Source organism: Alligator mississippiensis, chromosome 11 (genome assembly GCF_030867095.1).
Source record: "Alligator mississippiensis isolate rAllMis1 chromosome 11, rAllMis1, whole genome shotgun sequence".
In the NCBI taxonomy this organism is placed as follows: domain Eukaryota; kingdom Metazoa; phylum Chordata; order Crocodylia; family Alligatoridae; genus Alligator; species Alligator mississippiensis.
Genome location: NC_081834.1, coordinates 47,624,104 through 47,647,006, shown reverse-complemented (window position 1 = coordinate 47,647,006; position 22,903 = coordinate 47,624,104). Strand labels below are relative to the sequence as shown.

General features: G+C 44.3%; 1 long non-coding RNA gene across 1 annotated transcript; it reads right to left on the bottom strand.

The window, feature by feature from the left end:
• Positions 1–1,214: 1,214 nt before the first annotated feature.
• LOC132244037 (uncharacterized) lies at positions 1,215–19,265 on the bottom strand. Its single transcript, XR_009455657.1, has 2 exons — positions 18,979–19,265; positions 1,215–2,200 (listed from the first exon to the last, which is right to left on the bottom strand). It is a non-coding gene; the product is annotated as an uncharacterized LOC132244037 (long non-coding RNA).
• Positions 19,266–22,903: the final 3,638 nt, after the last annotated feature.

Genomic DNA, 22,903 nt, shown 5'->3' with positions numbered 1-22,903 from the left:
CTGGATCAGCCTGAGATTTTTTGACGGACTTGAGCAATCATGGATGATTCAGCCCCAGGCACAGGTATTCAGGCCATAAGGGAACAACTCGATCATCCAACCTGACATTCTGCCTAACACTAGAGGCCAAGGAGCAGTGATCTTGAGCAGGATTGTCAGAACCAAAACATTTTGGCTGAGTGGGCACTTCTATACATGTCCCTGACTGCACAGTTGGTACTGAGCAGTCATTTAGTACTTGCTTTAGTAAGTACTAAATGACTGAGCAGTACCCGCTGGTCCTGCACAGTCCCAGCGACACATGGGTCATTTTTTACCCTACTGCGCAGTAGCAATGGAGCTACTACGCTGCAGCTCACCGCCGCTGCACAGTAGTGGCAGTGTCACAGTTAGTGCCTGCCAATGCCATGTCACTGTAGCGACGAGCTACATCGCCGTAGATGAACCCAGTTTCTACCAAACTTGGTAATAAAGCAATGCTCAGAGCAACCTTATGCAAGCACCTGGAAAAATGAATTCCTTGCCCAACCTTTTCCTACATCCCTTGGTAAGGGCAGGGTACCTGGAGGCTCTTGGCCCAGGAGCCAGCTCTTTTCATCAAAATTTGTCTGTTTTTGCCCAAACTCAAACCGTCCCTTTCTGGAAAAGGATTCTGAGAAGGGTGCAATTAGCTCTTTTCAGTTATATCTAAAATATTCCTAGTACCAGGATTTGAAGCTAGATTCACAATGATATTTAGGTCTCTAAATACACAGATAGATGCCTGAGGGAGGTTTAAAAGTGACTGTATAGTTTTGACACTGAACCCCCACCAAAAGTCAATGGAAGTTAAGCCCATATACATCTTTAAGTAACTAAATGCTGCTGTAAATCTTTAGTCTGACTTAAAAGCTAGGCATAGCCTAGGAATGGAATTGATATCTCTGCATAAATATTTTGATTTAACACACAAAAGTCAAGGGACCACGCACAAGTGATTCTGTCTCTTGGTCAGAAATGACTAGGTTGGCTCTACGGTACCCGACATGAGCCAAAGGAAAGTGACTGAGAATGTTTCTCCTCTTCACGCTCTGGGAAGTCCCAAAGGATTGTAACGAATCTATCTGGGCTCCCACACAAATTCATCATCTCAATCTTCTTGTTTAATGTGTATGACATATTAGCATTTTTAACACGTATATTCCCTAAGTTAAATGAAATATGTAAGACTGAAAAATGTTGCTAAATTGTATTTTATTAGAATGCCAAGACAACTGTTTCATGTCTCTCAGGAAAGTGCCTTGCATACATTTTTAATCCATCAAATCATTAATCAGCCTTGGGAGCTTCTCTTTTACAGTCAGAGAGACTGGTTCAGTCCTCCACGTGGTATCTCTCATGAAGGATGGCTGTTTGTGAAGAGGGTCCCCCAACTAAGAGGCAGCGGGCAGGTTTTGTAACTGGCATTTTTAAGGCAATGTTAGATCTTGAATCAGGTGAATGAAGAGGTCTTTCTGGCTGGCTTGTGCTCCTCTCACTTATTCTTTCTCTCATTCCAGCCAGGATGGGCTCTGGGGGAAGAGGGAGGGAGTGATGGTTCTTTAATTAGACATCCTAGAGAGCATTACTTCCCGCAGAGCGGCTTGCATCTGTGTGGGGCCGATGGTGAAGCGATGGCTCTGCTTCCTCAGGCGTTCGGCTTCCATGGACACTGTTTTGTAGATGTCATTCATGAAGTTGATCATCAGCCCTTTGGCTCTGGATGACAAGCTCCGGTTGCCCCACCTCAGCTGTTTCAGCATCTTGGAGGAACACGAATTGAAGGAGCTTTTCTTCCCATGGCTGCTTTTCTTTAATTATGGCTTCCTCCTTGTGTGTCTGTTCTGCTTACGTTGGGGCCTCTGCTTGGCAGGAGATCTCCCACGGGGACTCGTTTTCTGCTGATGCTGGGTCTTCTTCCTTCTTCTTTGGGCAGCAGCCATTGCTCTGTTTGGTTCTGCTCCACTTTGCTCTGCTCTGTTGAGCTCAGCTCAACCACACCCCCTTGCCTACAAATACCATTGAACGTCCCCTGCTCTACTTATATATAGAGGCAGGCATTTAAATGAGGTAAGCGACATCTGAGACCCCCATGATTGGCTGTCTGGAACAATGCTCCAGAGAAGCCCACTGTGATGATGACTGTACAGGTGCATGTGCTTCATAATAGCTAAACATGAGCCTGGAAATTAAAGGGATAATTGGCAATTAGAATGGTAAACTGGATTTTAATATACTCCACTAGCACCTTAGATGACTAGAACCACTGTTTAATTCTTATTTTTCTGTCCTCATTTTATTACATTCGTCTTTATTATTTTAATTATTTTATTTATCTGGTTTTATTTTCATTTGCATTTTAGCGTAAATATTTACCCTTCAGTGGGCATGCATTTATGCCAGCTTAAATTTACTACACAGTAAGCAGGAATAGGCTGGCATCTTACATGTGGAGGTGAACAGGGACCACGTGTAGTCCCAGGTCAGAGCAGCTTGCCACATGCCCTTGTAGCCACCAGGGAAGATCTGACCACATGGCTGTCAGCCCTTGGGACTAACTTTAGTCCTAAATTGAAGCCAGACCCAGCTGCCAGCACTTGGGACTAACTTTAGACACCAAGTTGAAGCCAGGGGCAACTGCCAGCATTTGGGATTAACTAAGAAAACCTAGCTATACACTGCCTCCTCCCTGTGCCCTCCCTCCTCCCCCACCTTGCCTCCCCAGCTCAGCATAATGCCAAAAATTGCAGTTACGCAGCTATGTATGGGTGCCATTTAAGCACATAAAGTGAAATAGGACTTACCCTGATATGACTCTGTAATTAAAGAGAGGACACAAGGGGTCAAGTTATGGTAGCACAGACAATGTGTAATTCAGGCATCTCTCAATTTCCAAGGTCTTGGTTTTGCAACTTAATCAATATGCTTTTATTGTGGTATGGGTGACTGGTGCCTCCTGAATCTGGGGAAGCACCAGATTGCCGACTGAGGTGGGGGGGGGGGGGTCCCCCAGCAGCCAATCGCCGGCATGGGGGTAGGAGAGAAGGTCATCCCAGCAGGATCACTGAGTCAGCGGCAAAACCAGAAGTGTACTTCCGCCAGCACTTCTGGTTTCATGGCTGGCACTTCCAGGGGGTGTGCATGCACCCACATGCACCCCCTACACATCGCCGATGTATTGTGGGGTGCTGACTGGGGGGTAATTTAATTGTAATTTCTATGGTGTTCATTTTAATGGAAAGGATAATAATAAATCCTATTATACACAACTGTCACAAACTCCTTAGTGTGCATCCATAGCAGGTTGAATTCTTAATCTTGCAGTATACTCTGGTATCATTCAAGTTACTGCACCATCTCTATAAAGTGGCAGGATTCAGAGGTTGGTATCCTGGAGAGGGATACCAGTAGAGTCCAGTTCCTGAATTCCAGGTCGTAATCATGTGGGGCAAAAGACTTCCGCCCAGCCCAACCCAACCCAGCTAGGCTCCCTTTCTCCTTCCTCCATAGGAAGCTGAAGAACTTCTGCTCCAAGTGGCCCCTCTGGGAGCAACAGCAGAGGAAAAAGAACCCTTGGCCTTGCTGGAGATAGCAATCCAGCCGTAATACAACCATAACATGTTCAGTGATTGTTTCAGCTGGCTGCCAAATTATTCCTAAGGGAAGAAAGCAACGTGAGAAATGATGCTTTGCAAACCCATGACAGAGATTCCTGTGACTGAGGAAATGCACTCGCCACCGTGTGCCATGGAAAGTGTCAGGCAAAATAAATGGGCAGGTCAGTGACAGCTTAGCTTTCAGAATAAAAATAATAAAGTGGATAGAGTAATAAAATAAACATAATATAATTTCTGCATTCATGTAGCAATATGATTTGGCCACCATTGCAACCACTGACCTGCCCATTTCACTATCCCCCTCATTTCCAAGGAATTGGCCATAATCACATATGGTGTCACAATGGGGACCCTAGTCAAAATGCAGTTGCCTAGAGTGACAGCCCAGCTGCCCAATCAGCAGGCACATAGCAAGCTCCTCATTTGCATGCCAGCTCCTTTATCTGGCCAGCACAAGGGACAGGCAGCTGGCACTTACTGGCAGGGAGCTAAGCTGAGTGCAGCCATGGTTTCCGCCCCAGCACAAAAGATGGTCCAGCTACTGAGGAGACTGAAGCCCCAGAAGAATAAGCCACAGGCTGCCCCCAAGAAGAGACTCCTGCCCCAGCCAGGCCACCCAGCCAAGCACAAGCCCGTGGTGAAGCTGTTGAGCAGCCAGGAGAAGAGGCGCCGCATGAGGAATGGCCGTCCCACCCTCTATGCTTCCAGGATGCTGCGGCAGATGCAAAAGGTGCGCATGTCGGCCACTGCCAAGGGGCTCATGAAATCTTTCATGGCTAGTCTCTACAGCCAGGTCTCCATCACAGCTGAAGACCTGAGGAAGAAGAAACAGCTTCCCGGCATCCGCTCCTCGGAGGTGCATGCTGCCCTGGTGCAGGTGATGCCGAGGGAGGTGGCCAAACACTCCACCACCCCCACCAAGCCCAAGTCTACATAGAAGAGCACCCCTCCCTCTCTCCTGGGTGCCGGGCTGGAAGAGAGGAGGGAGACACAAGCACCAGCCAAAGAAAGATCCCAGCACCTGCCAGATTAAGATGTTGCCTGAAGGATAAAGAGTTGCGTTTCCTGAGCTGCTAACCTCACACACAATTCCTCCTGCGAATGACTGAGCTGTAGGGGAGACTTTTAGCTCTGAGCAACACTTCCTGCTGCTGCAAACATAAAACCAGCATGCTGTCTGCAGCCCAAAGAGAGAGAACAGCAACTAGATGCAAAGATTTGTCCTTGCTGGAAATGAGAAGATTGCATGTGGTGTGTTTTATCCAAGGGCAGATAGAAAATATCATCTTGCCTTTATAATAAAGCAGCTTTTCAGCAGCAGCTTTTGTTCTCCTGGGTGTCTTTTCTCATGGGGGAGTGGGGCAGAAAAATTAATTTAACATATCGATAACAATGCAGTGTTCTCCTACGTTAAATAACAGAAGTAAAAGGCTGAATGGAGCCTCCTCAAATGATCTGTTTCCTCCTGTTTTAAAATTGACTATCTACCCCTCTATGCTAAAAGCAAAAGTAAAGGCCAGCACTTTAGAAGCTGAAGATTGCTAAAGTTTTCCATAAGATCCCATAAGATTTTAAAAAGCCAATAAGATTTTAAGGGCCTCACATCAAGGACAGGCACCCACCTGAACTGGGAGAAAAGTCACTGTCCTCCCAATTTATTATTCTTTACACTTTACCCTTCATCTAGGCCTGCAGTAGAAGTGTGTTTTTGTTTTCCCCCAGAGCTAGGTTGGTTCCAGGGCTCACATCTGCTGAATACTGAACCTAAGGGCAGAATCCTATTTCACTATGCATGCTTAATTGGTCCATTCACAGCCACATAACTTTTCACTTTGGGGCACTGACACAGAGTTTGGGATTCCATGTTGCCCTGAAGTGGGAAGTAAAATGGATTCCATGTTGCCCATACTTTAGGGAAGTAAAATGGAGAATGACCCTTCCATGTTTCAGTTCAAAAGCCTTGTGATTTGAGCAGTAGCCCAGGGAACCAAAGACCCAGATTTAGCTCCCGCCAACCAAGCGAGTGTTGGAATCTGCAGCTACTGCTTCTCAGCAAGCCACTGATGATTGATTAGGCATTATCCAGGCTTGTCTCCAGCCCTCCTTCAACTAACGAAGTGCGTCTTTACTCCCAAACCCCTCCACAAATGCTATAAATCTCCCAAAAGTTACATTGTTAAGCCATGCAGAAGCTCCTAAAGAGGATGGGATTCTTACTACCATGTGGGAAATTCCAGACGGTAAAGCTCTCAGACACCAGTCCGACACGAGAAAGGGCAAAAAGATCCAAAGCTGGGGCTGTTTGCAGGAGAGGAAGCCGAGGGCCAAGGGAGAAGGAACCTGCAGAAAGGAAGCAGTTGGAGATTCCAGTCCATGGGACTGTCCACGCAAAAAGCAGCAGCACAAGCACTGAAAGAGAAGGGTGATTGTATGTGGTGTGTTTAGCTATAGGCAAATAGAAAATATCATCTTGCCTTTATTTCATAGATTTCATAGATTTCATAGACATTAGGGCTGGAAGGGACCTCCGAAGATCATCGAGTCCAGCCCCCTGCCCAAAGGGCAGGAAGTCAGCTGGGGTCATAGGATCCCAGCAAGATAAGCATCCAGTTTGCTTTTGAAGGTGTTCAATGTAGGCAGTTGAACCACCTCTGGTGGCAGGCTGTTCCAGACCTTGGGGGCTCGGACAGTAAAGAAATTCTTCCTTATGTCCAGCCTGAAATGGTCTTGTAGTAGTTTATGACCATTTGACCTAGTCATCATCCCTTGGGGCGCTCTGGTGAACAAACGTTCCCCCAGATACTGGTGGTCACCCCTGATAAACTTGTAGGTGGCCATCAGATCACCCCTGAGCCTGCGCTTTTCCAGGCTAAAGAGCCCCAGGGCTCTCAGCCTGTCATCGTAAGGTCTGCTTCCCTGACCTCTGATCATGCGCGTGGCTCTTCTCTGGACTCTCTCAAGCTTCTCCACATCCTTTTTGAATTGTGGAGCCCAAAACTGGACGCAGTACTCTAGCTGCGGCCTCACCAAGGCCGAGTACAAGGGGAGAATGGCGTCCCGGGATTTGCTTGAGAAGCATCTATGGATGCAAGCCAGCGTTTTGGTCGCTTTACTAGCTGCAGCATTGCACTGCAGGCTCATCTTCATCTTGTGGTCAATGATGACCCCCAGGTCTCTTTCTTCCATAGAGCTAGCCAACATAGCACTGCCGAGCCTATAAGGATGCTGCAGGTTTTTCTTCCCGAGGTGGAGAACCTTGCATTTATCGGCGTTGAACACCATCAGATTCTCATCCGCCCACTTGCTGAGCCTGTCCAGGTCAGCCTGGATCACCCGCCTATCTTCTGGTGTGGATGCTTTGCCCCAAAGTTTGGTGTCATCGGCAAACTTGGCCAGTCCACTTCTGACTCCAGTGTCCACATCATTAATGAAGATGTTGAACAGTATGGGTCCAAGGACAGAGCCCTGGGGGACCCCACTGGTCACAGGACACCATGATGAGTGACTTCCATCAGTTACTACCCTCTGGGTCCGACCACGGAGCCAATTTTCCAGCCAGTGGATCGTGGTGGACCCAAGGCAACAATTGGCCAGTTTCTCCAAGAGGCGATCATGAGATACCAGATCGAAGGCTTTTTTGAAGTCAAGATATATGACATCAATCTCTTCTCCCTTGTCCAGGTGATAGGTCACCTGGTCGTAGAAGGAAATGAGATTGGTCAAGCAAGACCTACCCGCAACAAACCCATGCTGGCTATCCCTTAAGATGTTGGCGTCGGCCAGTCCATTAAGGATGGCCTCTTTAATAAACTTTTCTAAGATCTTTCCCGGGATAGAAGTCAGGCTGATGGGCCTATAGTTAGCCGGATCCACTTTCCTCCCTTTCTTGAAGATAGGCACCACATTGGCCTTCTTCCAGTCTTTGGGCACTACACCAGAGCGCCAAGAGTTTTCAAAGATCCGCGCTAGAGGCTGGGCTATGATGCTCGCCAGCTCCTTGATTACCCTGGGGTGAAGATTGTCAGGGCCAGCTGACTTGAAGGTATCCAGCTTCTCAAGATGTTCCTTCACGAAGTCAGCATTAATGGAGGGCAGGGGATCACCCTCACCCGGACTTCCCTGTCCTGTAGCGGGCATGGGCGTCCCATGGGACTGATGAAAGACCGACGCAAAGTACCTATTTAATAGGTTGGCTTGTTCCTGGGCATCAGTTGTCAGTTGCCCCATCTGGTTCAGCAGGGGTCCAATGTTGTCCCTGCTTTTCCTCCGGCTCCCCACGTATCTAAAAAAGGACTTTTTATTGTCCTTGATGCTCAAAGCTAGTTGGAGTTCAGTTGCAGCCTTGGCTTTCCTGGTATGCTCCCTATTATTTTTATAATAAAGCAGGATTTTTAGCAGCAACTTATGTCCTCATTGTTCCTTTGGGGAAGGGTGGATTGGAATTAAAATGTTAATAAAAACTGTTACTTGCTGGTGAATAAAGAAGATAAATATCATATAGCCTTCTTTAGTCCTTTTTGTTTACTAATGTTTAAAAACAGATTTCTTCCCAAATGCACCGAGAGTGAACAAATAGAACATCATTGCCCGGCAGAAGGTCAGCAGTGGTTTTAGGCCATTCAGAGCAAGAAACTTCTATTGATTTTCCATCAATAGAAATGTAACTCCTAGATTCCTCTGCATATATTCCTTTCCACACTCTTGCCACCTGGGTGTTGACTGATTTTTTTATTGGAAGTTCTACTTTTGCTACAGAGTCAGAGGGCGAGGAGAAGATGCAATCTGGGGTTGATAGGAAAGAGATTTGGATATTTTCAATATCTTAATAGCGTGTCCTGCTCAAAACACTTCACAACCTTAGCTCCCCTCCATCCTCTCCACATACATAATAAAACTGTAAAAGTTGCATAGTCACATTTTTAGGACTCTTGAAGAAGATAAGCCATAGACAGCACAGAGAGGCCTTCTAGAAAGTAAAGCATGTACCTGTGGAAAAGTCAGTTCTATTCTATACTGCCGAGTCCCACACATGCATTAAAACATATCATATTCAGTATATCAGGGACTGATGACAGGTCATGGGCAGCTGAGCTCCATGCTTCTCCAGAAGGAGGCCACGAACTAGAGAGATCTGTACAAGGCTTATATCCTCTCTCACCATAAAGCCAGACCACTTAGAAGCCCAGAAATAGTAGAATAGTCTTCATCAACAGTGATGGCAATCCCTCGATTCAAGGATGATCTCTGCCACGGCTCATTAATCAGTCTTGAGGTGACATAAGAGTCCAATCCTTGATCCACATTATTCACTTCCACCTTCCCAACAAGACTTTCCAAAAATGCAGAGCTTAACAAAGGTGACTTTTTCAGCTGGAGCTAAATTGCCATTTGTTTCAGGGTATTAGGTAAGTGCTCTCCCATGGGGCCTGCTATCATTTCCGATCAGTAACAGCTATGAATTCACGTTAGCTGTAATGAATAGCAGTTTTGCAAGTGGCTGAGGCGAACTTATCCTGGGGGCTGTGAATCTAGGGTGAAAATGTGGGCCCCTTTTGAAGAAGTCTGGGATGTGCTATATTTATCTCACAGCCAGTCTAAGACCATTGGGAATCATTTGTGCTGAAAGATGGCCTGTTCCAGTCATTGTGCTAAGGCAGAAATTATAGTTTTCTTGGCATTATAATAAAGTAGCATTTTATCACTTTGTGCTGTTGTTTAGGACATTTTTATGCCTTGGGGACTAATAATGAATGGGGGTCATATCTTTAGTCTCTAAAACACAACTCCTTTAAGTTCCTTAAGGCAGGGACTGTTTCTGCCCCTTGTTTCTTGTCTTTTTGTCACAGTACCTAAGGGAAGAGATGGAGGGGAGGCATCTTGGTACCACTACAATAAAAATAATAAACAGTTACTGGCTTTAATTCAATCTACCCCAGGGAAAAACATTGACTTTTAGGGCTGTGCGTATCTGGAGTCCTAAATGCAATGGGGCTTTTAAACATTCACTTTGGTTCTCTTCCCTTTTTTTGGCAGTGATTAGAAGTAATATCCAGTCAAAGATGCTAAATACACTGAAGGCCTCCACTGACCTTTGGAGTCCTGAAAAGCGAAAAGGCAAATTTCCAGCATTTCTTTTAGTTAGGTGTGAATTTTGAACCAGTTTAGTTATGACAGTGCAAAAACCACTGTGGACTCTCTTACTTCTGTTTAAACTAAGCTGATTTCAAATTAGCTGATGTGGTATGAAGAGTTTTAAAACAAAGCGAGGTCTACACTACAAAGTTTTGCAGGTACAGCTATGTCAGCTGGGGAAGTAAAAAGACCACAGTTATGTCAGCAAATTCCCTGGCTCACATTTTGTAGCTATGACAAAAGAAAAGGTTTTGCACATGTGAAAAGTAAGGGATTTTTGGGTGACTTTTTTATTGGAGCAAGCGCACAATTGAGAGAAATGCTAGACAAGCTTTTGGGCACAAAGGTGTAAAATCTCTCTCAACTATACAACTGGTCCAATAAAAGACATCACCAAAAAAACAAAAAACAAACACACACAAAAAATAAAAAAGAAGCCTTGCTTCTCCCATATTTCCTGGACCATCATGACTACCACAATACTTCAACCCCACAGTAGGCTTGGTATGGTCCCATGATTTTCAACCAGAGTGCCTTGAGATCCTTTCAAGAGTGTTGTAGGGTACCATGTAACTTTAGCATGACTCATGTGCGAGCATAATTCACAAGATAAACCCAGAGATTTCATATAGGACTCCAGTGTTAAAAACATGCTGACCTGTTATGGTCTAAAATCTTTGCAAAAGAAAAATTGCTCTATTATTTTTCTGCTGTCAACAAATGAGTGAAAACTAGGAGCTGACATTTTCCAAGGAGGCTTCATGTCTATCAAGGAGTACCTTGAGTCTAAAAAACTTAAAAATCACAGCCATAGTCATTTGGAAAGGTGTCCGCCAGAAGAAAAACACCCATTTTCCAGTATTTGGTATACGTCCACTAGCGAGCTCCGCCAATACTGGCACAGGATGGGCTTTGTAATACAAAAGAGCTCTTCAGTCAAAATGAGTTGCTATGAAACCAAACTAAGAGTGTTTGAGGTCTTCACAGTCTTAAAAAACTGGCTTAACTAAAAAACTGCAAGTGCAAAGGCCTTAATCAAGTTTCAAGATCTCATATCCAGAGCTTGCCTAACTATACTGAGGGCCAGTCACACTACAGTCTAATCCAGTGGTTCTTAGTGTTTTTAGATTGATGATCTGCTATCCATATAGAGTACATTTATTCTTAGAGCAGCCTTTGGTGTAGAGGATCTGAAGTTACTAAAACTAATTTATGGGACCTTATGGCAGACTAATTTATGGCAACTCTTTTATTTTCTTAATGGGATCCTGCATGGAGCCATCTTCTGGTGTCCCTTATTTGATGTGTATGTAAAGATATTAAGAGAAACCAGGAGATGTTTTGGGTTGGACAAGCCATCAGTTTTTCATCAGATTCAGATGTCCCATTTCTAATGTTCTCTCAGGGCTGGATTTTCAACTGGTATATGTCAGTGTATGATCACTGACTATAATGGAGTCATACCAGTTTACAACACCAGAGGACATAGCCCTTGCTGTACAGAAGCGATGGGAGTTGAGCCAGATTTAGCTTGATGGAAGCAAGACTTAAGTACATTTTAATGGCAATGGAGATCAGAATGGAGTAACTAGAGAGAAATGTGGCTGTCCATTCCACATAGTGGCAGTCCCATATTTGTGAGTGATTTAAAATTTAGAGTAGAACAATTAGCTAACCATCAACTGCTAGGTGACACTGGTGGTCTAACATTTTAGGCAGTCTATTTGACTTTTAATCTGTGAAGAGAAATAAGGTGCAAAGATGAGATGCAACCCTTTTTTTTCGAGAAATAAAGACCCCAGAACACCTGGTAATTTTAAATAAATGTCGCCCTAAAATTGACACCAATACTATTTCCTATGATAAAAGAAACACATAACACCAGATATGCTGCTAAACTTCTACTTTATTTGAATGCCAAGATGACTGTTACATTTCCCTCAGGAAAGCAGCTCACATACAATCCTTTCAGTCCATTTATTTGCAGATCTTTAATTAATCTCGATAGTTTCTCTTTTGCGATCACATGGTGGATTCTCTCTTGTGAAGAATGGCTGCTTGCAAGACAGTTCCCTCAACCAAGGGGCAGCATGCAGGCTTTGTAAAGTGGCATCTTTAAGGCAACCTTAGGTCCTGAATCACATGGGGGAAGAGGTCTTTCTGGCTGGTTTGTGCTCCTCTCCCTTCTCTCTTATTGTTCTTGTTCTTATCCCAGCCAGGATGGGTTCTGGGAGAAGGGGGAGGGATGGTTCTTTAATGAGATCTCCTAGAGACAGGGGTGACTGAGCACTTAACCCGCTTCTCAGGCATCACCTGCTGCATGGCAGCTTTCACCTGTGAGGTGGTAACAGTTTGGCAGCGACTCTGTCTTCTCAGGCGTTCAGCCTCAGTAGAAACCTTTGTGTAGATGTCATTCATGAAGTTGATCATCAGCCCTTTGGCCTGGTTTGATAAGTGCCTGTTGCCCCGATTCAGTTGTTTCAGCATCTTGGAGTCATATGAGTTGGGGGAGCTCTTCTTCTCATGGCTGCTCCTCCCACGTTTCCGTACCGGCGTCCCCCTGGCTTGCCTCTTTTGTTTTTGCTGGAAGCTCCTCCCGTAGGAGTTCTGCCTCCTTCGACTTTGGGTCTTCTTTCTTCCTCTCTGTGAAGCCGCCATTGCTCTATTCTGCTGAGCTCTGCTTTGCTCTGCTCAGTTCAACCCCTTTGCCTGCAAATGCCACTGTCCTTCCCCCACCCTATTTATTTATAGTGGCAGATATTCAAATGAGGGAACCCACTCTGGGGGCAATGATTGGCTGTCTGGAACAATGCCCCAGCAAGGCCCATTGTGATGATGGCTGACCAAAGTATGTGCCTCATAACAGGTTACCACAGCCTATTCCCTCTTTATGGAAATGAGGAGACTGGCAATGTCCTGCCTACTCTTGGCCACTGGCAGAATGACTCTTAAAATAAGGCTCATATGACAAATTTAGGACATTACAACACATTGTGACTGAATCTGTGGTCACATATAAATGATTGTTTATCGGTAGTTAATATTATTTATATTGAATCGCACAATGTTCATATTTAATATACCACTGCCACCATCATTTGTAATATTGTAATATCATTATTATATTATTATTGGTATCACTATTCTTTATGTTTTTATTATATTTTATGTTCAATATATAATGCTATAAGACATTGTGACTATATTTAAAATTTGAGATTGAGATGTTCAGATACTTATAGGATATAGATGCCTCATTCCCATTAATTTTAATGAGACTTGTATGCTTACATCCTTCAGTTTCAAAACCTCAGGCTACGTTAGTATCTGAACCAAGTGTATTATTTAAAGAGAATGTGTAATAACTCATCTGTCAAAACAACTAGCCCTGAAAATGGATGATGCTGGCATGTGGGGCCCATATCTGATTGTTGCTAAGGGCACATTTTTTTTCTTGCACCCAAAAGTCTTCTAAAAGATATTAGAGGTGACATAGCAAGTGAGTTAACAAAATAGTAGGATGGGGATCTGGCTTGGTTAGACAAAATACACCTGTAAATATATTTAATAGATATAAGATGTTACCATCACACCTATCTCCATAAGTACATTTTAGAGCCGTAACTCCACAGCGGGCATGTCTAGACGTGCATTTATGCTGGCTTAAATTTACTGCACAGTGTGCAGGAATAGGCCGGCGTCTACACGTGCAGGCATTAAAGCACATTAACACTGTGTGTGGACTAATTTGGGACTAAAGTTAGTCCCAAGTCAGTCCGCACACACAGTGTTACTGCTCAGTAAGGTGTCTATGTGTTTGTTACTACACAGTAACTGATCAGGTGTAAATTTGATACCTGCATGATGCAGATATCAAATTTACACTCAAGTCAGCATAAGTTGCCATATTTACTGTGCAGTTAGGGTGTGCACATGTAGACGCGTGCCCATACTGTGCAGTAATTTTGGTTACTGCACAGTAAATGCGCACATGTAGACATGCCCAGTGAGCAGACAACTGATCAAATGTTTAATTCTGGATTCAAGCTAAATGTGTTTCTTATTCCTCCCCCAGAAACAAATAACTGCATTTATATGAAAAATCACTGTTGCAACAAACTGAAGGAGGTTCGTGTCAGTTTTAACTACATAGTTCTCTTGGTTCTCTGTTCTTCAAACATAACCTACTGCAGATGGCACTGACTCCCAGGAAAACTTCCTTGAACTCATTGGGTTTGGTCATAGCTGCAAGTTCTATAATTAATAAAAGACATTTGAAAAAATGTACCATTCACAAATGTGTGAATCTATGAATGAATAAAAATGTAATTAAGCCTTGTTCAGGCAGACTGAAAGTGAAGAAATCAGTGCTCAGCAGGCTCCCAGAAGTATATAAAATATTTTATTTTCTCCGAAGACGACACATGACATGACTCTCACTAAAGTCAATGTGTAACATGGGCTGGAGTAGGCCGTGTTTCAGGGCAAGTCATTATATTAATATTTTGAGTCCACACAGACATGAACATTAAATTGAGATAAAAATGTATTTAAATCAGCTGCAAATACAACACATTCTTGGCCAGTTTTTAAAAAGGCCCTCCTTCTCACTGGGGAATTTGTTCTGAATTTCCAAGGTTAACTTTCCTCCACCATCTGCAAAATGCAGGCTGGTGGCAAACTGGGTGGCAGTTATTACCAGGGGAAATGACAAAACCTTTCTGTGAAAGTAATCTGTTACCACTCAGGAGCAAACAGAGTTGGGCTGCTGCTGGAAAAGCAAGGAGAAGCTTCTCTTTACATCCTCATGTTGTCCGGTCTCAGGCTTCCCAGTTTGGAGGCAGGCTGTCAGGAAAGTTGAAGTGCGCTAACTTAAGCCACGTGCATATTCTGCTAATTTCTGGGATTCTAGGAGGTCTTGCTTTGGATCAAGATAAATAAAACCTGCAAGAATCTCTCTTGTTTGGCAATTCTTCCTGGAGAAGTGCAGGCTTCGGCTGCAAGCATACATTTGACCTTTCATCAGCCTCTGGAATGGCTTAACATCTGGTACTGTCACCCATCTGTGGAGCTTATTCAAGTTTATTATGGACATGCCTAAGGACTGATTGAGCATAGGATCATTTTATACTGGGCACTGTACAAACACAGGGCAATGACAAACCCGCTCCCCACAAATGTACAATATAAATAGAACAGACAGACTCATTGGGAATGTCTACACAAGACACTACATTGCCATAGCAATACACTACAGCAACACAGCATCGGCAGTCATGAACTATGATGCCACAGCTATGTTGCCGTAGTGACGTGCTCCCCCATTATAGCGCATTGCTACAGTCATTGGTGATGCGTAGGGGGTGCACGCGGGTGCACATGCACCCCCTGAGATCGGTCATGCACCCATTCCAAAAAGTCCAAAATGACAGTGCAATAACAACGGCACTGTACAGCCATATGTAGACACACCCAGTGTTGGGGAAGGGAGGGCAGTTTTAACCCCCTTCTCTTTCAGTGCTGCTTGAGCTGCTGCTTTTCCCATGGACGGTCGCATGAACTGGAATCTCCAGCTGTCTCCCTTCTGCAGGTCCCTTCTCCCTTGGCTACAGGGCAGGCAGGGGTACGATGTACCAGCTGCATCCTAGTGCTTTTCATTCCCTCCTCTCCTGCAAGCAGCCCCAGCTTTGGATCTTTTTGCCCTTCCTCTTGTTTGGCTTGTGCCTGAGAGCTTTACTGTCTGGAATTTCCCACATGGTAGTAAGGACCCCATCCTCTCCAGGAGCTTCTGCATGGCTTAACAAAGTAACTCTTGGAGGTTTATATAATTTATGGAGGGGTTTCGGTGTCAATATGCACTTGGTGAGCTGAGGGAGGGCTGGAGACAAGCCTGGATAATGCCTAATCAATCATCAGTGGCTTGCTGAGAAGCAGTAGCTGCAGATTCCAACACTCGCTTGGTTGGTGGGAGCTAAATCTGGGTCTTTGGTTCCCTGGGCTATTGCCCAAATCACAAGGCTTTTGAACTGAACCATGGAAGGGTTCTTCTCCATATTATTTCCCAAAAGTATGTGTGCAAGGCAATTCTGGTACATTGCGGGGCAACATGACCCAAAATGTGTGTAAGTGCCCCAAACTGAAAAGTTTTCTGGCTGTGCATGGGCCAATTAGACATGCATGGTGAAATAGGATTCTGCCCTTAGGTTCAGTATTCAGCAGATGCGAGCCCTGGAACCAACCTAGCTCTGGGGGAAAACAAAAACACACTTCTACTGCCGGCCTAGATAAAGGGTACAGTGTAAAGAGTAATAAATTGGGAGGATAGTGACTTTTCTCCATGTTTAGGTGGGTGCCTGTCTTTGATGTGAGGCCCTTAAAATCTTACTGGCTTTTAAAAATCTTATGGGATCTTATGGGAAACTTTAGGAATCCTCAGCTTCTAATGTGCTGGCCTTTACTGTTGCTTTTACCATAATGGGACAGATATTTAATTTTAAAACAGAAGGAAACAGAGATTGTTTGAGGCGGCTCCATACAGCTTTTTGCTTCTTCTGTTATTTAATGTAGGAGAACACTGCATTGTTATCGATATGTTAAATTAATTTTTCTGCCCCACTCCCCCATGAGAAAAGACACCCAGGAGAACAAAGGCTGCTGCTGAAAAGCTGCTTTATTATAAAGGCAAGATGATATTTTCTATCTGCCCTTGGATAAAACACACCACATGCAATCTTCTCATTTCCAGCAAGGACAAATCTTTGCATCTAGTTGCTGTTCTCTCTCTTTGGGCTGTAGACAGCATGCTGGTTTTGTGTTTACAGCAGCAGGAAGTGTTGCTCAGAGCTAAAAGTCTCCCCTACAGCTCAGTCATTCGCACGAGGAATTGTGTGTGAGGTTAGCAGCTCAGGAAACGCAACTCTTTATCCTTCAGGCAACATCTTAATCTGGCAGGTGCTGGGATCTTTCTTTGGCTGGTGCTTGTGTCTCCCTCCTCTCTTCCAGCCCGGCACCCAGGAGAGAGGGAGGGGTGCTCTTCTATGTAGACTTGGGCTTGGTGGGGGTGGTGGAGTGTTTGGCCACCTCCCTCGGCATCACCTGCACCAGGGCAGCATGCACCTCCGAGGAGCGGATGCCGGGAAGCTGTTTCTTCTTCCTCAGGTCTTCAGCTGTGATGGAGACCTGGCTGTAGAGACTAGCCATGAAAGATTTCATGAGCCCCTTGGCAGTGGCCGACATGCGCACCTTTTGCATCTGCCGCAGCATCCTGGAAGCATAGAGGGTGGGACGGCCATTCCTCATGCGGCGCCTCTTCTCCTGGCTGCTCAACAGCTTCACCACGGGCTTGTGCTTGGCTGGGTGGCCCGGCTGGGGCAGGAGTCTCTTCTTGGGGGCAGCCTGTGGCTTATTCTTCTGGGGCTTCAGTCTCCTCAGTAGCTGGACCATCTTTTGTGCTGGGGCGGAAACCATGGCTGCACTCAGCTTAGCTCCCTGCCAGTAAGTGCCAGCTGCCTGTCCCTTGTGCTGGCCAGATAAAGGAGCTGGCATGCAAATGAGGAGCTTGCTATGTGCCTGCTGATTGGGCAGCTGGGCTGTCACTCCAGGCAACTGCGTTTTGACCCGGGTCCCCATTGTGACACCATCTGTGACTATGGCCAGTTCCTTGTGTCATGCAAATGAGGGGGATAGCAAAAATTTGGGTGTCCATTGGCCATGGGTTGGATATTTAGTCAGTTAGGTTTATTCTGGGTATTTAGAAAAATATATTTACACTCCAATTAACCTATACAATTCTGAGGTCGTTACTGACATTCCCCTGTTCACATATTTTTATTTTTAATTTTATGTACAATATTTGTTTTATTGGTCTCATTCCTAGTCTCAGCAATGTATTGGTAGTATTTGCTTAATGTTTTGATATACAGTATGTTATTACAACACCTGCACTTTTTTTTATGGCCTGAAATATTCTCTCTTCCTTTGTTGTCAATCCAATATTTGCTCCTCTTGTCTTAGCAAATCCTTTATAACTGTTATATTTCAGGCCATGTAAATCCATTTTTGTGACATATGCAATATTCCCATTCTGCTATACCTAAGAAAGTATAAACAAACTGACATATATAATGCTAGTCTTAGGAAGTCTCCCTCTCCAGAACAAAAGCAATTAAATGGCATTTCTTCTGAGAAAGTAGTTAATGATTTAGAAAAAAAAACCCTTCATGACAACATATTGAAATGCATCTTTCTGTTTTAATTATACTCAATCCTGTTAGTACCTAGTTCGTCAAACACTTTGTCTTCAAACTGCCACCGAAGTTGCCGACAACCATGAATCTAGTCAGAGTCTATTAACCTCTTGGGTTAGCATGGTTAAGATGTAGAGAGACAGCTGCATTAGTCTGAAGTCAAGTAAAAGGGAGGGTAGATTTGCACCCTATAGACTAACCAAAGTGGAAATAGAGAAATATACACACACACATCTCACAAGCTTTCGAAGCTCATGTTATCAGATGCTGTGAAAGGAGGTGCAGAAAACAAAGTGTAAGAAGGAAAGAGAAATTAGAATATAAAAGACAAGGGAGGGGAAGAGCAGTGCTGGGAGAAACAAGCAAACAAGCAGTAAAACCATAGGAGCATGTCACAAAAGCCAATCTGGGTAACGAGATAAGAATCCACAGTCCCTGTTTAAACCATACTTAACATAATCCAGTTAACATAATGGTTAAGTTATGCCAGTTTCTATAGCCATTTGCACACGAGGGAATGACAACATCTGGCCACTCGACTCCTCAACCTGAATGAACAGAAACCCATGTACAGCTGGGTCAACCAGGGGCAGTCTTTGGCACAAATCTAGAGCAAGGCTCAAAGTCCTGCCTCTAGGACCCATCTTGGCCACTCTGCCACCACACCTCAGTTACAATCATGAATCCCAAAGTAATCATGGGATTGCCTCTAAAATCATGAGCTTTTCTGTGTGTACCACTAGTATTAGTAGGGTTGAAATACTTTTTGTCCAGATCTGGTCCAGGAAATGAGTGAGGGGCAAGGATTTTCTGGTGTTATCCTTTACTGGATCAACTGTATATTTGGGAGAGATGTCACTTTACAGCAAGAAATATGATTCTGGCCACCCCATCACTGATATTATATCATCTTCATACCCCATCAACCCATTACTTTTAGGCCTCAAACCCAACTCCATACATACAGCCATGAAGCAAGCTGACAGCTCATGTTGGTCCCCAGCTCCAAGCCTGCTTCTTGCCCTGAATAAAACTGTGTTGTAGCTGAAGCTCTTTGTTCATGCAGCTCTGCCTTCTTGTAGCCCCAGTGGAAGGGTGTCTTCAAGGGATCTTCAGGTGCCTTGAAGACATGGTTAGCTGAAGGGGACCTCCCAAGCCTGCAGAATCTGTCTCCTCTTCCCCTTTCTATGCCTGGTGTTGATGTATTTAGCAGGGAAAGAAGGTGGCAGACTGCCTCATTTCTCACATCAGAGGAAAAGACAGAGCCACTCTCTTCCCTCCCCTCTCTGCCTTTCCAGAGTGCCGCCAGCTGCGTGGATCAGATTACTCAATAAAGAATGTGGTATTTTGCAGTCTACCTTGTATGCATCTTTCACAAATGCATGGGTGCTCACCCAGTGGATCCTGACCACCCTCTTGTTTTTATTTTATAACTACTTGTGGAGGGATCCCTCTTATTTTTTCACGTAACAGGGATTCAAAGTATAAAAATGTTTTAAAAGCATTCAAGTGCTGCAAGTGGCTGCTTAGGGTGAAAGTTAAATGATCTAGTTTCTCAGTAGCTGGATAAAATATGAAACACACAACCCACCCTTATGCCAGGCAAACCTGGGGTAGCACTGATAGAGAAGGTTACAACCACCCTATTTCAACTGTTGAAATCCCTGAGTGATATTAGTGGCCTTTATCGTTTTCTATTATCCTTGGTTAGTTATTTTTTTTAATCTCTGACTAGGACAAGAGAATTGATGGAAAGGTTTGTAACATACTATACGGTAAAGTACAATTTACACCCTCCTCCCCGCTCCATCATTACTCTGCAAAATAAAGGAAACACTATTACAGTAAAAATGTTGCTTAAAATCTTGCTTTATTAAAGATGACAATTTTTCTCTCGGGCAAGCATCGCACAAGCAATTCTTTCATTCCTTTTGATAGCAAATCCCCATACTCAGTGTGTATTGTGTATTGTTTGCAGACTAGAGTAGTGGAAAGTCTTTAGCTCATTCAACCCTCCACATGATATCAACTTCTCTCCAAAGAAGAAGGATTTGTCACTGGTTCACTTTGCAACAGGAGGATCTTTTCTTTCCCAGGAGAAACAGAGTTCTTGCACTGATTTGATGCAAAGCTTATAATCTCATTAAAAATCTTTGTTTTATTCATGCATGCTGCAAGATACTGGGTCAGTGACAGATTCTTTTCTCACTCATTTTTTTCCGTGGCTGAGTTTCTTGCCTGAAGAATCAATGCATGTGAGGTTGCTCTCTTCATAAGAAACAGCGGGCAGGTTTTCTTGGCATCTTGAAAGCAATTTCAATTCTTTTCTTAGGGGGTGTTAAGATCTTCCTCTGGCTGGTATTTGCTGGTCTCCCTCCTCCCTTCTCTTACAGCAGCCCAGAGGGAAGAGGAGGGAGATGTTTCTTTAAGAATAGCTGGTTAAAGGAATGGCCAGCTGCCTGCCCATCTTCCTTGGTACCACGTGATGCAGGGCAGATTGTAGTTGTTTGGAGCCAATAACACAGTGGCTTGTGTTCTTTCTGTGGCACTCAGCTGCTGAGGACACCTTGTTGTAGATCTTCTTCACATAAGAGATCATGACTCCCTTGGCTTTAGCAGAAATGGGCACTTTGTCATGATGCAGCTGTTGCAGTAGCTTGGACACACACAAATCATAGGGGCGTTTCAACCCTCGACCTCTTCTCACACGTCTCACTGCAGGCTTCTGCCTCCCCTTCCTCCCTCTTGTGACCTGCAGCTTCTTCCTCCTTAGCTGGGGCTTTTGAATCTTGGTCTTCCTTTGTGAGGGATCTTGCTGCCTTCTTTTCCTCCTTGTCTGAGTAGCAGGCATTTTTCTTCCGTGCCCTGTTCCTCTTATCTACACTCTACCTCCACACATGCAAAATGCCATGGACCTCCTTTCATTGTCACCTTTATATAACAGCAGGCATTCAAATGAGGGGGTCATCTCTAAGCCCAGTGATTGGCTGCTGGGACAATGCCCCAGCTAGTCACCATGGCTAGGGACAGACGTTACACATAAACCCGTTTAAGTGATCAGAAACTGATTTAAACCTGTAACAGAACAGAAAATGGCTGAAACTAGTTTAAGATAAACCTGGTTGAATGTAGTACCAGGCTTAACTGATTTAGGTCAAACTGGTTTAGGAAACTTCTGTCCCAGACCAAAGTAATAGCAACTTCACAATCTCCAGATCCTCATAGTATTCAGGAGGGTATTCCTTCTGGTGTGAAAATGAAGGGGATTGTAACACCCGAACCAGACCACTGATCACTGCCAGTACAAGGAGAAAAACTAGAATGCCACAGTGATTTTATAGGGTTACAACTGAACTCTGCTGTCCATGTGGTGGTACTATTTAAAATTAAGCATTTCAGTGTATTCATGCATAATTTGTTTGACCTTAATTAGTTTTCTCCATTGGCCTCAATTGTCTTAAACCAGGGGTTTTCAACCTTTTTTGGTCAGTGCACCCCTGGTGGCCAGTGTAGAAGTGGGGAGTCCCATCGCCTGCCCCCCCCCCCCGCAGCCGATCAATGACGGGGCAGTGGGGAGGGGGCGTCGCACACCACGCAGCAGCAAAACTGGACGTGCCAGCAGTGTGTGGCAGCAAAAACAGAAGTGCCGATGGCACACAGAGGTGGATGCACCAGCAGCACGCAGTGCTGGCAAAAACTAAAGCCCCCTGCTTCTCCACACTGCTGAAGGTACCAGTATCCCCAGGGGTACGCGTACTCCTGGTTGACAACCTGTGTCTTAAACCACCGAAGGACTCCATGAGCTTCTTAGGCTTCTTCTTAATTTTGTTGGATGCTGTCAGTGTGTTTTGGCCATTTCTCATCAGATTCACAGTGAATTTTCCCTTTGCCCCAAAGGTGTTAGTCTGAAGAATAGATTGGGACAGACTGCAAGGGTAACTTGAGAGCAGGGAAGACCACTGAGTCCCAGAGAATGAAGACTACATAAATACATATATGATGAATAATATGGAGCACTCTCTTTGCATACATGCATGCTTTTTAAAAGAAAAGACTATTTACATTTTCAGACCTTGTGTTATTTGGGATTGCAGCGTGTGTGAAAAGGCTTTGTTCAAATCCAGAACTTTATTTTCTCCATCTGGCCCTTTCAGAGTAACCCAACAGTCAGGTACACAGATCACACTGATTTTCTATGAGAACTGGGCACCTAATGCATTCACATAGATGCAGCTTTTAGGACCAAGACAGGATTATCATTAGAAATGTAGTTAGTAGTAGTAGCAGCAGCAGTAGTAATAGTATTTTGAGTATCATTAGCATTATTATTGCAGTATACGGCAGTCCCAATAAGGATTAGACCTTTATAAGAATTATCTATTTCAAACTTCCTGTATAAAATTGTCCAATGTTTACGTCAAAGTCCCATATACATAATAATTTTACAAGCCCCAGCTCTGGTCTTGTTATACAGGTAAGAATCAATAACAACTCCAGTAAAAAAAAAATTGAGTTTCACCAAATTTTAGATCAGACAGAAAAATTCAAAATCTTGAATTTCAAAATTTAAAAAGCAATGGAGAAGCAATATGAACACTCTAAGGGTGGCTACCCTATGGCACTTGTGCTACAAGGTGCATGGGCAGCCTGTGTGTGTGGCAGACTAGGGGGAGTGGGGAGGGAACGACAAGCAGCACAGCAGCAGATTATTTTTTTTTTAATACTTTTAATATCCCAGGTCATATTAGCCAAATTAGTTCCAAATCCTATTGAGGAAAACTCAATTGTTCAAACACTGTATGTGGTGCAACAACCAGCAAGTATCCTCCACCCCAGACTTTTCAGCCTGAGGCTTCAGATACTCCCAAGCCCATTGGCAGGCATCCTACA